Raw genomic sequence first — 18,829 nt, forward strand, 5'->3', positions numbered from 1 at the left:
CTATATAAACCATAATATAAATATTATAAACCCTAAAATAAACATGGTTGACCATGGATGATTTTCATATTGAGATAATTATTTTCAAAATGCGACATTGGACCATGATTCACTATGATTGACCATTATTGATTTTCATCTTGAGACAATATTTGTCACAGTGCAACATTGGGCCATGGTTGACCATGGTTGATTTTCATATTGAGGCAATATTTGTCACAATGTGACATTGGAGCATGGATGACCATAATTGATTTTATAAAACATGGTGGATGTCACGTCTCCCTAGTTCACCTAGTATTTTTTATTTTTTTTTACTCTTTTATTAAATACTATAGTCACCACTTGCTGTTACTCATTCACTTTCTATTACTCATTCACCGTGATGATAGTCGACTTATATTTATTGAATGTAGGGTGATAATGAGAGAAATATAATATTCAACCTAAGTTTAACATGTCCTCCTTATGTATCTATATATTAACAACATCCTATTTCTTACATGCCTCACTTAGGCAGCTTGTATGCATGGTTTTTACATTGCTTATATTACTAAAGGTCTCATTATGCTTGCAAGCCAATTACGATATTCCTGGGTGGATTTTACATGTCTTTTGAAATCTTGGTAAAGTCTTTGTTTTGTACCACCATACTTCAATGTGGCTAGGATGTTTGCTTACCTACGCCAAGGTTTCTTTTTGGGTTTTGGTTATACCATTCAACATATGATATTTGGTCTTCAAACACTATGGGAGTTAGTGTTTTAATGGGTATCTATCAAAAAATAATGTTATTTTTGTTATATATCATATGTTGTGTTCCCACTATTCTATCCTACACATGACAACTGGTAAGAAAGGCAAACCCTTGGGCACTACGCGACAAATCCTATCATGCCACGTGTACATTATCACGTGCTGGTGACATGGGTTTGAAGTTGGTGATCAATATTGAATTTTGGTGAATGATTATGATCGATCGAGACAATTGCACAATTGATGTTTTCTTTGCAAACCCTAAACTCTTAACCTTATTTTTTTGCTGATCATCTATGGGTCAATCTCTGGTTATCTAGGGAGAGTGTTACCAGTGAGTGCGTTGGAAGAAAATTGTGTTGTCGTGGAGATATGTCAATTTCCCCTCATAGCGGTTTCACACCTGGCCTTACACAGTGATCTTGGTGTCAAAATCTAACATTGGTATCATGAAAATGAGATATGGATGACACTTGCTGTTTTCTTTTTTTCTCGGTGCTCATAGGCATTTCATCAGCATGAACTCTCCCTGTTCCTACCCTCTAGTAAGTCCTATGCTCTGGCTATAAATATAAGTTCATTTATTTTGCATTCTAGTACTTTATATGCGCACACCCACAATATACTTTAGTCAATGCGCTAACCTGTGAAATATTTGCTTCTTTTATGTAGGTTTCCTCACTGATTTCCACTAGGTAAAACCCTCTGCTGCATTTTCTGTGTTGCTTAATCCACTTCTTATGTAAAAGTATGTAAAATTTCTCTTTGTTCTTCATTACTCATGTTTTTACTGGTCTCAGTTCAAGAGGTGACTGGGGTCTTCCAGGAGCAAGGTCTTGGGTTCGATGCTTGCTCTAGGAAGATGATATTTGCGGCACAGAATCTTTACTTGTAAGGCCTACCTCTAATCACCTCTGTATATTCTATTGACAAAATTCCTCTCTACCAAGCAAACAAAATTTGAATTTATTTCACTCTTTGATATCCTGACATAGGGAAAATTCCCAAAATATCTATGTGGTCATCTGCTCTCAGCTTGATCTACATGGAGCTAAGTCTGCATTAAGTTTATTACTGATACCTTCTTATCAAAATTTTGGTAACTGTACTTATTGTTGGCATCATGCAGATTCTTCCCAGTGCAGAGATCCTGTGACCTTTTGATATCATTGAAGGATATTTTTCGGATTAGGAGAAGAACAAAAATATCCCAATGAGCCACAGTGTTGGAATGTGAAACCAATAACCAAGTAAATATTATGTTTTTTTGTTCCACGATTTCTAGGGTCAAATTTCATTAACCACAACTACTCTTACCGTTTGTCCATCCTAAGAAGGTAAAGGTTTAATGTACGCCTTGTTTTCTTCCATTCTTATTTTATATCCTAAATTCATTCTACATAATTACATATTTGGTTTTGAAATATAATGTTCAGGCTTATTCTTTTTCCAGATGACTAAAACCCCTTTCGTTAACCTCCTTTCAAGCTCATCTAATAGGATGTCATCATTAGTTCATAGAGTCTGCTAGGATTCCAGGTTTGTTATGCCACCTTCTCTATGACTCGAACACTACAACTCATCTTGACCTTTCTGGTCAATGATGTTAGATTACACATCCATTTCGAAGCACTATCTATATATAAGCCTACTGGGTCATCACCATGTTGTTGTTCTGTCTCTCTTCCTCTCGTATTTACTAGTCCATTGTATTTCTCCCGGCTTCTTAAATTGTTTCCAGAGTCAACCGAGGGCATTCCTCAGGACCCTGGGCATAATCTTGTTTACTAGGTTTTCCAGCGTAGTTCTCATACCATGACTATTCTGAAATTGGAAATACGCGAAATTTTCCCCTTTAGTATATTTTAAAAAAGAATTGAGTTGTATTAATGAACTGAGTTTTGCATACAACCTTCTCGGGGCTGGTTGGAAATGTAATTCTATCCTTTGAAGTTGCAACAATATATTTATCTTTTGTGTCAAGTAAACCAAACTGCTATTGCCGTGTTGATGACACTTGCCAGTTATGATAATCGAATTTCCACACAATTTTCTGTTTCATGGTGATTTTATTTTCTTTATTGGCTGCTACCGTAGCATCTATTTTTATGTATTTTTATTTCAATTGTTGAGTTGAATCAATGCAATTCTCCCATGTCTTACTTATCTTCTTCCTAAATTTTTCCAATTTTTCAATACCACTAGTCGTATCATCTATGTAAAGGTGGGTATAATGTTCGTTCTATAGATATAACAAGAAATAAACAGTTGTGATTGTTATTCTGTGTTGTTTCTTTCTATTACCTCATAGCAATTTCGATCTATAAATCGATTTATCCTCTTTAGTGAATTTATAATCAAATTTTATAATAATTTTTGCTTGATGATCACGTATACTAAGTATATACTAATTTTCTCACCAAGGATTCTAATACTGTCCTAAATCCATTGAGCAATACGCTCTTGCATAGCTCTAAATTCCAACTACTGGAATAGTATGATATGTAATTCGTAGCATAGTATAATTGATACTGCATTTTATTTGAAAGATATTCTCTGATGAATTTCCTTCTTTACCTATGCCATGCATTTTTAACACATAGAGTGTCATAATAATTATAAGTCACTCGAAGGTATTTTTTCTCTGGAATTATAGTGGAATGATTTGATTTAGGAATATAAATATCTCAGTTTTCGATGCTTATTTTCTGGGTGATCCGGTTAGTTCTCATTCCAGTTTCCGATTGTATTTCTTGATTATTACTTGTAGCAGATTACTTCACATTCAAAACCCTAATAGGTAGTAAAATAACCAGAATTTTAGCTAATCCTCTATATCTGCTAAATTCAGAATTTCAAAGTTACTTATCTATATTTACAAAAATAAGCATATACATTTTAAGTAAGCTATGGAATTTATTTTAGGGCAGAAGTTGCACTTCTCATTACTACATACCCCCATCCTCACCGTGAATATCCTTTTCTGTGACTAGATTTATAAATCAAACCCCATGACTATTACCAAAAAGATTAATCTAGTAACAATTATCTTTTCGTCATAACCTCTCTTCATCTTAGAGTAGACACGAATTTATGTGTGGTTGATATACAGAATTAGACTACATAAATGGCTGTAAATACCAACATAAGATTACCTATGTAGCAAGGTTAACATTCCTCCATGCAAGTTTTATATATATATATATATATATATCCCTGAGGTCACTTCCACCAATTGTGTGTATAATAATTATTAATTAGTTGGGCATATCTAATTGCTCAATCCTACTAATACTTTTCACCCTATTCATATACACTCCTTTGAAGTTAATTAGTCAAAATTAATAGATGTTAATTCTATTCATTCTCTGTGACTTGTAAATCAATGCACTCGTAAAACTGCATGCAACATAGGAATAAAAATCTACTCATTCCAACTAGATTTCTCCTTTTTAAGCAATCCAATATAAGAAATCATTAACATGTAAGTTAATCTCCTAGCTAAAATAACTCTTCAAACCACTGAAATCAATATTCCAAAAATGCGTGCGTCTCTATAGAAGATTCAATTCTTCCATAGAGATAACTTAAAACTATAGATAATCTCTAAATTGCAACATTTACATACGATAAATTCAAATAAAAGAATAAAATAACAACGAATTCACATCAAGGAAACAATAGAAATACTTGGGAAGTTCACACCTATGTCCACCCAACCTAGAACTGTTTCCTCTAGTTCACCTGCGAGCTGAGAAGGTCTTGCCATGGTATCAACAAACTCTATTGATGCCTTCAATATGTATTCAATACCTTTCCCTCTTGATAAGGTTTCCTTTAGTGACGTCCCGCTTTGTGGACCTTTTCTTATCCACTTGCCTAGGATTTTTCATAAAAGCCCGACTTTCTCTCCCGTGGAGATTTTATGTTTTTCCACGTTTAACATCTTTCTCTAGCTAAAAAAATTAACGGATCTTTCTCTCCCATCCATTAAGATTATCTATAATTTCATTTCGAATTCTTATCATGAAGGCATGGCAAGCTTTTCATTTCTAGGTGGCTCATTCTCAAGTACATACATCTCATTTATGTATTAATAAATATTCGTTTACATATTTATTCCAATATTCCCCCCCATGTGGCTTTCCTGCCATTTTATCCAATATATCTTAGTCAAATAAAAATAGTACTATAATAACGGAGGGATATTACAGTGGACCATGGTTTTCCATGATTAACCACGGTTGACCATGATTAATATTATAAACCCAAGGAAATAATATTAAATCCAAGGAAATAATATAAACCCAAGTTATATAAACCGTAAGATAAATATTATAAAACCTAAAATAAACATGTTTCACTATGATTTGTTTTCCTATTGAGACAATCGTTATCACAATGCAACGTTGGACCATGATTGAACATGATTGCTATTATAAACCCAAGGGATTAATACTAAAAACCAAAGGGATTATAAACCCAAGTGAATAATATTAAACCCAAGGTATATAAACCTTAAGATAAATATTATAAACCCTAAAATAAACATGGATGACCAGGGTTGGCCATAGTTGATTTTCATATTGAGACAATATTTGTCACAATGCGACATTGGACCATGCTCGACCATGGTTGACCATGATTGCCTATTGTATCAAGATCATCGTTGTTATAGTCGGACGTTGGATGATGGTTGATCATGGTTGATTTTCATATTGAGACAATCTTTGTCACAGTGCAACGTTGGACAATGGTTGACCATGATTGTCAGAATGTGATATTGGACCACGGTTATTGACCGTGGTTGACCATGATTATAAACCTAATGGATTTATATTAAGTCCTAGGATTAATATTATAAATAATATGAATAATATTATACCCTAGGAATATGAACCCTTAGATTAATAAACCCAAGGGATTTAGACTAAAACACCAAGGGATTATGAACCCATCGAAATAATAAACCTAAGGGATTAATACTAAAAACCCAAGGGACTATAAATCTAACGGAATAATATTAAACCTAAGGAAATAAAATAAAACCAACGTATATAAAACCTAAGAGAAATATTATAAACCCTAAAATAAACATGGTAGACCATTGTTGATTTTCTTGTTGAGAAAATATTTGTCACAATGCAACGTTGGACCATGGTTGACCAAGATTGATTTTATAAAACATGGTGTACCAATATTGAGCATGATTGACCATGGTTGGTCATGATTGATATGATAAACCTAAGGGAACAATAAACCCAATGGATTAATACTAAAAACACAAGGGATTATAAATTGAAGGGAATAATATTAAGCCAAAGGGAATAATATTAAACCCAAGGGAAGAATATAAACCCAAGGTATATAAACCCTAAGATAAATATTATAAACCCTAAAATAAACATGGTTTAACCATGTGACATTAGACCATGGTTGACCATAATTCATCATGGTCGAAAATGCTAGACCAATGTTGGCTTTGATTGACGATGTTTGATAATGGTTGACAATGGTTGACCATAATTCATCATGGTCGACAATGTTAGACCAACGTTGACTGTGATTGACGATGTTTGAAAATGGTTGACAATGGTTGACCATGATTGATTTTATAAAACATGGCTGACCATGAATTACCATGGTTTATCATGATTGGTATTATAAACCCAAGGGATTAATACTAAAAACCCAAGGGATTATAAAACAAAAGGAATAATATTAAACCCAAGGGAATAATATAATCCCAAGGTATATAAACCCTAAGATAAATATTATAAACCCTAAAATAAACATGGTTGACCATGGTTGATTTTCATATCGAGACAAATTTTGTCACAATGTGACATTGGACCATGCTTGACCATGATTTATTTTCATATCAAGACAATCATTGTCATAGTAAAATGTTGGACCATGGTTAACTATGGTTGATTTTCAAATTGAGACATTCTTTGTCACAATGCAATGTTGGACCATGCTCGACCTTGGTTAACTATGATTGATTTTCATATTGAGACAATCTTTCTCACATTGCAACGATGGTCCATGGTTTACCATGGTTGATTTTCATATTAGGACAATGTTTGTCATAATGCAATGTTGAAACATTGTTGACCATAATTGACCATGGTCAACCATGTTTGACCAATGCTGACCATGATTAACCATTCTTGACTATGTTTGACATTGGTTGTGCATGCTTTATTTTCATATTGAGACAATCTTTATCACAATGTGATGTTGGACCATGGTTGACCATGATTATAAACACAAGGGATTTATATTAAACCTTAGGCTTAATATTATAAACCTTATGAATAATATTATACCCTAGGAATATGAACCCTTAGATTAATAAATCCAATTGATTAATATTATAAACCCAAGGGATTAATATTAAAATGCCAAAGGATTATAAACCCAAGGGAATAATAAACCCAAGGGATTAATACTAAAATGGCAAGGGCTTATAAACCCAAGGGAATAATATTAAATGCAAGGAATTAATATTATAAACCCAAGGTATATAAACCCTAAGATAAATATTATAGACCCTAAAATAAACATGGTTGACCATGATTTATATTGATACAATCCTAGTCACAATGTGATGTTGCACCATGGTTCACCATGATTGACCATGGTTTATTTTCATATCAAGGTTATATTTGTTACAATGCGACATCGAACAATGGCTAACCATGTTTGATTTTCATATTGAGACGATGTTTGACCATGATTAATATTATAAGCCTAAGAGAATAATAAACTCAAGGGTTCAATACTAAAAACCAAATGGATTATAAACCCAAGGGAATAATATTAAACCCAAGGGAATAATATCTAACCCAAGGTATATAAAACTTAAGATAAATTTTATAAACCCTAAAATAAACATGGTTTACAAGGGTTGATTTTCATATTGAGACAATATTTGTCACAATGTGACATTGGAACATGCTTGAACATGATTAATTTTCATATCAAGACAATCGTTGTCCTCTTCAGACATTGGACCATGGTTGATTTTCATATTGAGACAATCTTTGACACAATGTGATGTTGGACAATGGTTTTCAAAATGTGACGTTAGACCATGGTTGACTGTTATCACTCTAGGAAACTCTTCTAGGTTGCATCTCGGAGATGCCTGGTAACATATAATCTTCAATATTGTTCTCAGAACTATTGGAATGGATGATGGTTTGGATCAAGTTAGATAACCATTTCACCTCTATTCTCACTCACGACATGCATAAACACTCTCACCAATATAAGGCTTTAGACCACTAATGCTCAATAATTTATAGATTCAATGGATAGATGGATAATACTGACTCCGCCAGTAGATTGCATACATAAACACATATGAATGGCCAGCTACAGGAAGTAAATGAGACTTGCAAATCTAATTTGTCAATGCAGAGATAAGATGACAGTTATCTAGCATTAGACACAATAGAAAACCTGAATAACCTATTCAAGTGCAATCATAGAATAGCAAAGAGAATAGATATTGAACATATAATAGCAATAGAAGCTTATGTTGCTAGAATGAAGATGAGAAGCTTGAAGGAAGAGAGGAGGAACAATCTCCAAAAGTTGAACCACTATTACATCTTACTTTCAGCAATTTATAGCCTATTTACAATGCTCCTAAGCTCTAAGAGGCTCAGAGTCTTAATCTTGTCTGATTTGTCCCTTAACTGTTTGATTCCCTTTATGGGCAAGCATGGCTCGGAGGTTTTCACCTTCTAACAGAGGAATAACCACCTTCAGGTAGTTTGATGTGCTATCTAGGAGTTGTCTCGTGCCAGAGATGCTCCATGATGTTTGTTTGATGAGCTGTGCTGGGCTATTGATGCGATGTGCTACTTCTCGGCCTCTATGTCAGTTTGGGGAGGAACTATGCATGCTGTGGCCCTTTCAATGGCTTAACAATGCATGCTTTATGCTAAAACAGAATAACGCTGCCCTATTGTGGACCTCTATTGAAAATAATGAATATTTCTATTTTAAATAGAAAACACAACAACACTGAGAAATCCCGCCCCTCTGTGTCCTTTTAGGACTTCAAAAGTGCTCAAAAATGGTTTATATCCATCGGGTCTGCCTTTGGGGTTGCTATCGCGAGTCGCTGATTGCCTGGCCCTGTGTATTTTCTTTGTATTCTAGAATACGTAAAAACATTGAAAATGTACAAAAAATGGCTTTGGCGGACTTTAGATATTATATATTTCACTTCCCGGACCCTTTCGGGTCCAAGACTCATCGCAATCGGCGCTAGCCACAAGTTCCTTTGTATTTTGTTTAAACAACGAAAACACACAAAATACATTACAAAATGGGCTTTTGCGGACTTGAAAATATATATATTTTGCTTCCCGAACCCTTTCGGGTCCGGGCTTCATTTCAATCGGCGTTGGCTTGTTCCCCTTTGTATTTCTTTATATAACGAAATACATTAAAATGCACTTAAAATAGGCCTTCCGGTGGACTTCAAAATTTATGAACTCTCATATATAACGCCATCAAGTCTGGTTATTGGGTCGCACATATGCCTGTGCATATGCCCTGCCCATGTTATAGTGCCAATGTGATGTAGCGATGCGATAAATCGCAATCGCATGTCTCTCACTGCCTCGGTCCTTCATATAACATGGCATATACTCCCCTCCGATAGCGATATCACTGATGTCAGTGATCGACATATCTCTCGGCCCGATCTCATCGTGACTCTACTCCGACTGCCTCCGATGGCCACCGCTGATGTGATTAGCTGCTTAGATCTGGGACGTTGATCCGCCAGATATAACGACAACGGTGCGTTGCCATGTTTATGCTTGCAATACTTTGTTTTTTCACTATTTTAGAGTGTTTTAGCCTCCTGATAGTGTTTTTTCACCCTCCCAAGGGCTCTCGACATGTGATGGTTTCGCTCTTTGGATGATCTTAGTGAAGATTTTGAAGACTTTAAGAGCAAATTTGGATTCATTAGCATGATTTCGCAGGTTTATGGAGACCTTCAAGAGCATATTTGGATCCATTTTGGGCCATTTTCCCATGGTTGACGAGGGTTTATTTTCATATTGAGACAATATCTATCACAATGTGATGTTGGAACATGCTTGAACATGATTAATTTTCATATCAAGACAATCGTTGTCCTATTCAGACATTGGACCATGGTTGATTTTCATATTGAGACAATCTTTGTCACAATGTGATGTTGGACAATGGTTTTCAAAATGTGACGTTGGACCATGGTTGACCATGACTCATTTTCATATTGAGACAATCTTTCTCACAATGCGACGTTGGACCATGGTTTACCATCATTGACCATGGTTGATTTTCATATTGAGGTTTTTTTTCACAATGTGGCGTTGGTTTAGAGTTGACCATAATTGACCATAGTCGACCATGTTTGACCAATGTTGACCATGATTAACCATGGGTGACGATGGCTGACAATGGTTGAGCATGGTTGATTTTCATATTAAAACAATCCTTGTCACAATGTGACATTGTATCATGGTTGACCATGGATGACCATGATTATAAAGCCAAGGGATTGATATTATAAACCGAGTGGAACAATAGAATTATTAAGATTATTCTTAATATTATATTATTAAAAATATTATTCATATAATATTATTAAAATTATATTATATTATATTATTCAACACCTTAACCACTTGGGCATTACGAGTTTTTGATGAAAACCACCTCAATGAGGAAAAAAACCCATCTCCTTAATGTTTTTAATAATAATTGTTATAGTAGGCACCAATGTCTTAGAGCCTTCCTTAAGGATGAAAAAGGTCCTAGAATTAAAAAAAGATCTTAAGGATTAGTTTTCAGGGGTGCATATTCCTTTTATCCAAGGGACCTTGAACATGATTGCAAGGATCTTGAAGAAGCATAAGGTTCCTTCAACATTTAGGCCCCTAAAAACTATTCGAAGGTCCCTAAGGTCGATGAAGACCATGTGAACCCTAAAGATGGGAAAGGTTTTTATGTCATCTTATGCTCCCGCGGAACACTGTATATTGGTGAAACTGGCTCAATAAGTCCGAGGATTCATAAGCACGCAACATACATCAAACATGGAAAGACTCACTCCTCCACTTTGGGTGAACATGTAGAAAATCCAAAACATCACATATGCATTGAAGAGGCCAGGGTCATTGCAAGAATTGATCATTTTCATCACTATAAGTTTAGGGAATCATTGAAAATTGAAAGTAGGCATATCAATCTCAATAGAGACGATGGTTGGAGTATTAACGAGTGTTGGATCCCTGCCTTCTATTCATTATTTTTTTTTAATATAATACATTTTTAATTGTTGTTTATATTATTATTTTATTTCTTTCTTATTATTATTTATTTTATTTATTGGTTTTATTGTTTGGAACAATTAAGTTTGGCCATATCATTCTTTATAGTTATTTCTATAAGGCCTTTTTTTTATTTAAATAATAATAATAAAAAAATTAATTTAATTCATGATTTCTATTTATTTTATTTTATTTTTGAATTTGTCTTCATTTTTTTAGTGCTATCTATTTTATTTACTTTATTAGTTTGGCCATATTATTAGTTAGTTTAAGTTACTTCTATATAACCTTCATTTTCATTAAAACATTAACAATTATTATAATAAAATTAATTTAATTCATTATTTACAGCTATTTGTTAATTGTTAATAAAAAAAATTGTTTATTAATTAATAATAATTATTTGGTCAAAACTAGTTGTTATATTATAAAGACTAGAAAACATTTCTCTATATATTTGATTTGATGCTAAGATCTAGCTCTTCATCTTGCCTTGAAGATGGACCACACTTGATGGTACAAAATGCGTCGACAAAAACATTCTCTTATGTGATTTTCACCAAAAGATTTATTAACATAAAAGTTATAGATCACAAAAATTTTAATTCATAAATTATTAATATTATAATTATAATTATTATTATTATAATAATAAAATTAAAATTAATTATTATAATATTAGAATTAAAATTATGACTAATATTATAATATTAAAACTAATTATGATGTCATTAAAATTAAAATGATTAAAAATATAATAATTGTTAATATAATATTAAAATATTAATATATTATTAATATTAAAATATTATTATAATTATTATTATTATATTATTAATATTATATTACTATTTTCTTTTTGTACTAAAGAAAACTTTGCCTATAATGCTCTATGTTTATGATCTCCACACATGATCTACTTTTCTCTCAACGAATGGTGATGTAATTCAATACCTAGCATCGTATTGGTTTGGAGTGAGCACTTATTATATTGTGAACTTATTATTTGAGTAGTTGTGGCAATTTTACTTTTACTTTCATTGTTGTCAAAATAAATAATTAATTTTTTTATCGAGATTTATTTAAAATTAGAGAGTGAGTTAAGTGAGCATTGATTCAAGTGGAGTTAAGTCATAATCAAATTTAGTGTGTGGTTGCATGTCAAGTTATTTTAGACGAGTTGCTAGTCGGAAAAGGTTAAATACCCTTCACCATTTTCATTATAATCATCAAGTTGTTGTGTCATTAATTGAAGAGTGGCATCTCCTATGGTTTGTGTGTGTTATTTATTGTTTATCCTCTTTGTGTTTCCAACAGATTAGTATTAGAGCACTAGAAGATGCATGGTCAGGTATGTCTTGCAGCATATCTCATCTCAGAGTGTTTGGATGTGTAGCTTATGCACAAGTGGCTAAACAACTAAGATGAAAATTGGATGATAAAAGTGAAAAATGCATATTTACTAGTTATATTGAGCAATCAAAAGATTACACATTGTACAACAGTGCCACCGAGAAGACCATAATTAGCAAAGATGTGGTGCTCAAAGAACAAGAGTCATGGAATGAGACTATAGACAAAATAATTGATGCACAAGTGCCATTGATGGAAGAAGATGATGTAGCAGAAAAGGAGCAGCAAGAATCACAGGTGAAGACAACAAACTAGCCGTCTAATATAGCCGTTACTTAATAATATTTGTTTTTAATATATTAATAAATTAATATCATAATTTAAATATTATTGTTCAAATATAGTCATTAATTGAAATTATGCTATCTATATTGCTCTCTATTTAAGCATTTGCCATAGTTTGCCTTTTCATTCTGGTGATAAATAGTACTTGTTGATCTGAAACGCTTTGTTCAAAAAATTCTCTTATAAAATTTTTACCAAAAAAACTTTTCTTAAAAAATGTGTTATTACGGTTTTAAATTGACCCCACCTTCGAAGTGCACATAATTTGTTTTGTTTGCATTAAGACTACCGATAGATGATAATTCAAGTGCACATAATTGTGTGCATTAAGACTCGCTGTAGATGATAATTCAAGTGCACATAATTGTTTCAAAGATTAAAATTTGCAATGCGATGAGCCATTTTGAAACTTAAGGCGCACATTATCGCTCAAAGGATTATGATGTTCGTTTTATGTGTAAATCTTTGGTTAAAAGATTAATATTTTTGGATTGAGATATTAGGATTTGACATTCACGCGTAAGTAGTTGATGGGAAGATTAAGGTTTTAGATTCCGGTGTAAATCTTTGATTAAGATAAAAGATTATCCGTATAACACTCCAACTTTATATGTCAAAACTTGGAGAACATATTCGTTTATGCTATGTACTCTCGACCCAGCACATATGACAATGCGACCAGACATGTTTCTTTACTGGTGTACGCCTATCTGTTTGTATGCTTAGGTACCTGTTGTGTTACATTATTTATATGGTACTATGACATTCTCTTTTATATATAACTTTATTTTACACATTATCAACGGCGTGGGACATACCATTATCACGGGATGTAGTATATGTAGTATTTCGAATTATTTTGTAGGGTATAAGTTATATTAAATTTTAATATAATAATAAATTATAACTTAAATTTTAATATAATAATAAATTATAGGTTAATTTGTGATGATATTGGTATGTGTTAATGATTTTTAATAGTAGGAAAATTTATTACAATTTAGTTGTTAAATCAGTAGTGAGAGTTATTTAGTTGCTATCTAAAAATCAAGGCTAATTTATCACACTTATTCAAAACAAACTATTAATGCATAAAATAATAAATTTTCGCTTTAATTAAATACCAATTTAACATATTTCTTTAAATCAGACAAGTTCTTTACCAAGCAACAATAATTTTAAAATATATTCCAAACCTAAAAATAAAAATATGTGTTAATAAACTAATTATTATTTAATTTTAATTATATATATTTATTTTAATCAAAATAAAATAAAATAAAATAACCATTAACATTAATATTAACACATACACATATTATCCCGAATAAACATATAATTGATAATTGATATTATGTTGTTTAATTGTTTACTCGTAGAAGGTTGGATTATCAAAGGTATTTAATCTTCTTTTTTCCCTCAGTGTAGGTTAAATTTGTTTAATGGTTCATTTCATGGATTCAAGGTTGATTGGAAAATAATATTTTATTGTGTATGTTTTTAATTTCTATTTTTCTTTTTTTTTCTCATTGTTGAAGAGATTGACCATGTATTTTTGATTTTTTTTTGTTTAAACTTATAAACACAATGAAGAGATTGATGTTTGGGTTTTTTTTGTTTACATCACAATTATAAATATAATTTAATTATAATTATAAATATAATATAATTATAATTATAAATATAATATAATTATGGAATTTGATATATAATTTTTATTAATTTAATACTTCTTTTTTAATTATTGGTTAAAGGTAGTTTTAGTAGTTAGGATTTATGGTGATAATTTTATTTAATTTATTTGGAATCATGATTAATCTCAGTTATTATGATATTAAATCACGAATGATTTCTTGGTAGTAGCTCATCTTATTCTTCACAACAATTATTATTATATGTTATTGTAAATAATTTATTTTCTCAAAAGATAAATTAATACAATGTAGGAACATCTTCCTTCCAATTTATAAGTCTAAAAAGTCTTAATTTTTTTTAAGTTTTCTAGATTTCTAAAAAATCTAGGACTCGTGTAAAAGAAAAAGTATTTTCTTTAGAAAATCCTAAATTTTATATTTAATCAAGAAGTTTCAAAATGAAGAAACTTCCTCTAAACTTTCTTGATGGGTTGTATCATGAAAAGGAATGTAACTAATCATTTGAGGCATGCAACAAGTTTTGAACTACTCTGGAGGACTAAAGTTAATAGTTTGAAGTTCTATGTGAGTGGTAGTCTAAAATTGAGTATGAGTTTGTAATTCTTCTATGTCATTTTCATATCAAAGTGAGGTTGTGGAGCCTTTGTAAAGAGTTAATTCATTGAATGAAAGTGCAGTGTGAGACTTCATTGCTGTGCATTGTATGCAATTTTGTGGATATTGAAAAACATTGAAGTGTGGATTATGATAGTGTGTGGAATATTGTTTTGTGAAAGTGGCATACAAGTGGTGTAAAGGATGCTTTTGGGAGGGAGGTTTGTGAATTTCATTTTTTATTAACCTTTAATAACAGAGTTGTCACCACTAGTAGTTGATGTCTTCAGAAAACTTGGAGCAAATGCAAAGCTTTATCACAATATCACTCAAGCCATGTCCATCTGTGGTTATGCTTAAATACCCATAAATCACCATCTAGTTTTGCTTAGTAGATTGAAGTCTTTATTTTCTAAATTAGAGGAATATGTTTTTTTCAAAATAGAAAAAAACATCCTTGCTTTCATTTAAAAGAAGTTGCATATACATAGGCTTTTCAACGATTTTCATTGATTCGCAGAACTATCCCTCTTCACTTCTATATTTTCCACATTTGGATCTAATATCTATCTTAATTTTTTATCCTCTAACTGTCTCTATCGTATACATCAAAATTCCAAAACAAAAAAAAATGTTCTTGGTCTTCATATTGTCTCATGTAACTATAGAACATAAGTATTAGTACTATAATTACATTGCAAAGTATAAAAAAAATGCTATTGTCAAAAATAGACTTAACATTCCTTCCTATTCTAATGTTTCCCCAGAGCTTCGTGCTCCTTTTTCATAAACAATATACTTGATCAAGCCTGGTTCAGTGTTGCAACCCTCTCTTGAAAATAAATCTACAACTTGATTTTGTTCTTTGTAGATGTTTGTGAAGGATATCAATTTAAATGCCTCAATCAAAAGCCTAATCCTCTCTATCCATTTAATGATCATCGGAGCCTCAAAATCATGAACCAATTTAGCCCTTTTGATAATGAATTTAGAGTATCCAAAGAGATAGATCTCATCAATGGCTAGCCACTTGGCACAAAAGAGGACACCCCACAGAACAAGAAGCTCCACTCTATTATTTGAATGCATGCCAATGTACCATATGAAATGATAGAAATCTCTAGGCTTGATAAAAATGTTCATCACACTACCATATTCCTCTGAAGATGAGGGCCCGTAAAAAAATCTAGGTGGGAATTCGGCCCATATATCCTTAAACTACATTTTTTGTTGCGTAGCTTCTCCTTCATTGGGCCTATCTCCAAAAAGTATGTTGAATTCTTAAGGTATGTGGGCCTATCTCCAAAAAGTATGTTGAATTCTTAAGGTATGTCACTCTCACATCTGGATCATATGGTCAAATATCCGAGCATTCCTAGCTCTCCAAATTCCCCACTTGAAATAAAAGGGAAGGGTTTTATAATTAGAGGACATTTCCTAAGTGGTTCTTAATTAAGTAGTTGAAATACCTCGATGCAAATAGAAACCAAAAAATGACACAAAAGAAAGAGATGTACCACATATTCAATGGAACCATGGCATAAATAACATCTACCTGGTCCATGTATGCCTTTTTTGTGCAAATTTTCCCATGTTATAATCTTATTGTGGACCACCAACCAGATAAAACACTTCAATTTCTATGGAATGCTCTATTTTCAAGACTTTTGGAACAACATGTAAATCAAATCTGCGTTATGACCTTGGGAGATATGAGAGTATGCCACATTGACCGAAATATGTTCTTTAGTAGTGCTTTCATTCCAATACATAAAATTCTCCTTTGTCGGTAATATGATGCTTGCTAAACCTAGTAATTGAAGGGTGTATGCACCCCATTCAACAACTAGTGGAACCAAAAATCTAATTTTCTTTGCCTCCCTCCAAGAGCTCGTAAACATATTTTGGTCATGTTCCAAAAATATATCTTTCAAATAGTAGAAACCTTTATTATGAAGATGATTTAGTAAAGGAAACGACAATGAATGGTTTCCTGCCAACCCTTTTATCGTGGCCAATCAGATCTCCACCCTAATCCCTAGAGGCACCTCCTAGCTCAAATTACCAAGAATCCAATGCCTAATTTTCATCATACTTATCTAGGAAATAGAAGCCTATTTTTTATTTAGAGCCCCTTCTCTGATCCAATTAACCAACTATTTGTTCTTGTGATATTTGTCTTTTATAATATATTTCCATATATCTACTCCATTGAGTTCCCTCCACATATTATTTAACAACAAAGCCATATTAAAACTTTCTAAGTTAATCATGCCTCAACCACCTAAATCAACCTACCAATATAGATCCTTGAAGCGAGCTAAGTGGATTTTCCAAGAGTTACTAGAACCAACACACATAAAATTTTCTATTATTGAATTGATTCTATTAATAGTCTCTTTTGATAACTTGTTTATATGCATCCAATAAATGGAGATGATTTAAAGAAGCTATCTGATCCTAATTAATCTACCCCCCAAAGAAGACCACCTAAGTGACTATAATGACAATTTTTTTTTTCAAATTTCTTAATGATCCATTCTCAATCCTTATTCTCATAACCATTTGGTTTAATGAAGAACCCCATATATTTGAACCCTCCATCCAGAGGCACCGACTGAACATTGAAAATTTTGGTAATCACCAACATCAAAGGATCCTCATGGTCATTTTAGATCAATATAGACTTACCCTTGCTCATAATTAAGCCTGATGCTTCCCCAAAACTAGACAGATTTGATGGAAAGCTCTCCATTCTAAAATAGAGGCTTTTCTGATCAGTTGAACATTGTATATGAACATAATATGAGAAAGAATAATTCTATTGGATAGCCTACAACTAGAAATGATACCCCTAGACCATGCCTCCATAATACTCCTATTTAAACCATCAATCACAATAAGAAACAAGAGAGTAGAAAGGGCACATCCCTGTCTGAGACCTCAAGATGTCTTGAAAGTTTTGTTGGAAGAACATTAATAATGGTTGCATAATTCACTGTACAAATTCAAGTCATGATCCATTCAACCATCAATACTCTGAAATTGAGCTTATGAATGATCAACCTTAACAATTCAAAATCCACATTGTTGCAAGCTTTAATTAAACCTATCTTCACGAGGAAAACCTCCATATGATGAGATTTAATTGAATGTATACATTCTTGGGTAATGGGAACAATATCATGAATCTGTTTATGTTATAAGAAACCAAATTGTTTGGCAGAAATATTATTAGATAACACAAGTTTTATCCTTTTAGCTATCAGTTTGGAAACCAATTTATAAACCATAATACATAGCAAAATATGATGAGAACCCCTCCATCAGGTCATTGTAAACCTCCCAGGGAATTTTTCCATGAGGTGATCCATCGCATGATGGTAGAGACCCCTGAAAGGGACCCCCTAATAGTCTAAACATTGCCTAAAAGAGAAAGGTCCCTAGAATAGATCGATTTCTACTGGAAAATCTTTGACATAATCCATTTCTACTAATACCCAAGTATTTCTCTTGTCGAGGCATCTTAGGTTTCCTTCCTCCAAATAGAAAAATTTTCCGATTTTGTTTGCAATGGATGAAATGGACTTCTTAGACCACAACTCTAGAGGCAAGCCATAAATTTTAACCCACATTATATTATGTCTTGGCATATCTTTGAGAGGGTTAAAGCCAACTTTCCATGTTGGAGTAAGAGAAATCCCCTACCTTTAACCCATGGAATTGTGGCAATGTGAGCCATGTACTCAAAGCTCAAAAAGAAAAAATAAAACCATA

General features: G+C 32.4%; 1 long non-coding RNA gene across 1 annotated transcript; it reads left to right on the forward strand.

The window, feature by feature from the left end:
• The first annotated feature begins 1,441 nt into the window (after positions 1–1,441).
• LOC149226546 (uncharacterized) lies at positions 1,442–2,126 on the forward strand. Its single transcript, XR_016247055.1, has 2 exons — positions 1,442–1,647; positions 1,886–2,126. It is a non-coding gene; the product is annotated as an uncharacterized LOC149226546 (long non-coding RNA).
• Positions 2,127–18,829: the final 16,703 nt, after the last annotated feature.

Source organism: Pinus tabuliformis, chromosome J, assembly GCF_031772625.1.
Source record: "Pinus tabuliformis cultivar Carrire ecotype Pingquan chromosome J, CPIR1, whole genome shotgun sequence".
NCBI lineage: Eukaryota > Viridiplantae > Streptophyta > Pinopsida > Pinales > Pinaceae > Pinus > Pinus tabuliformis.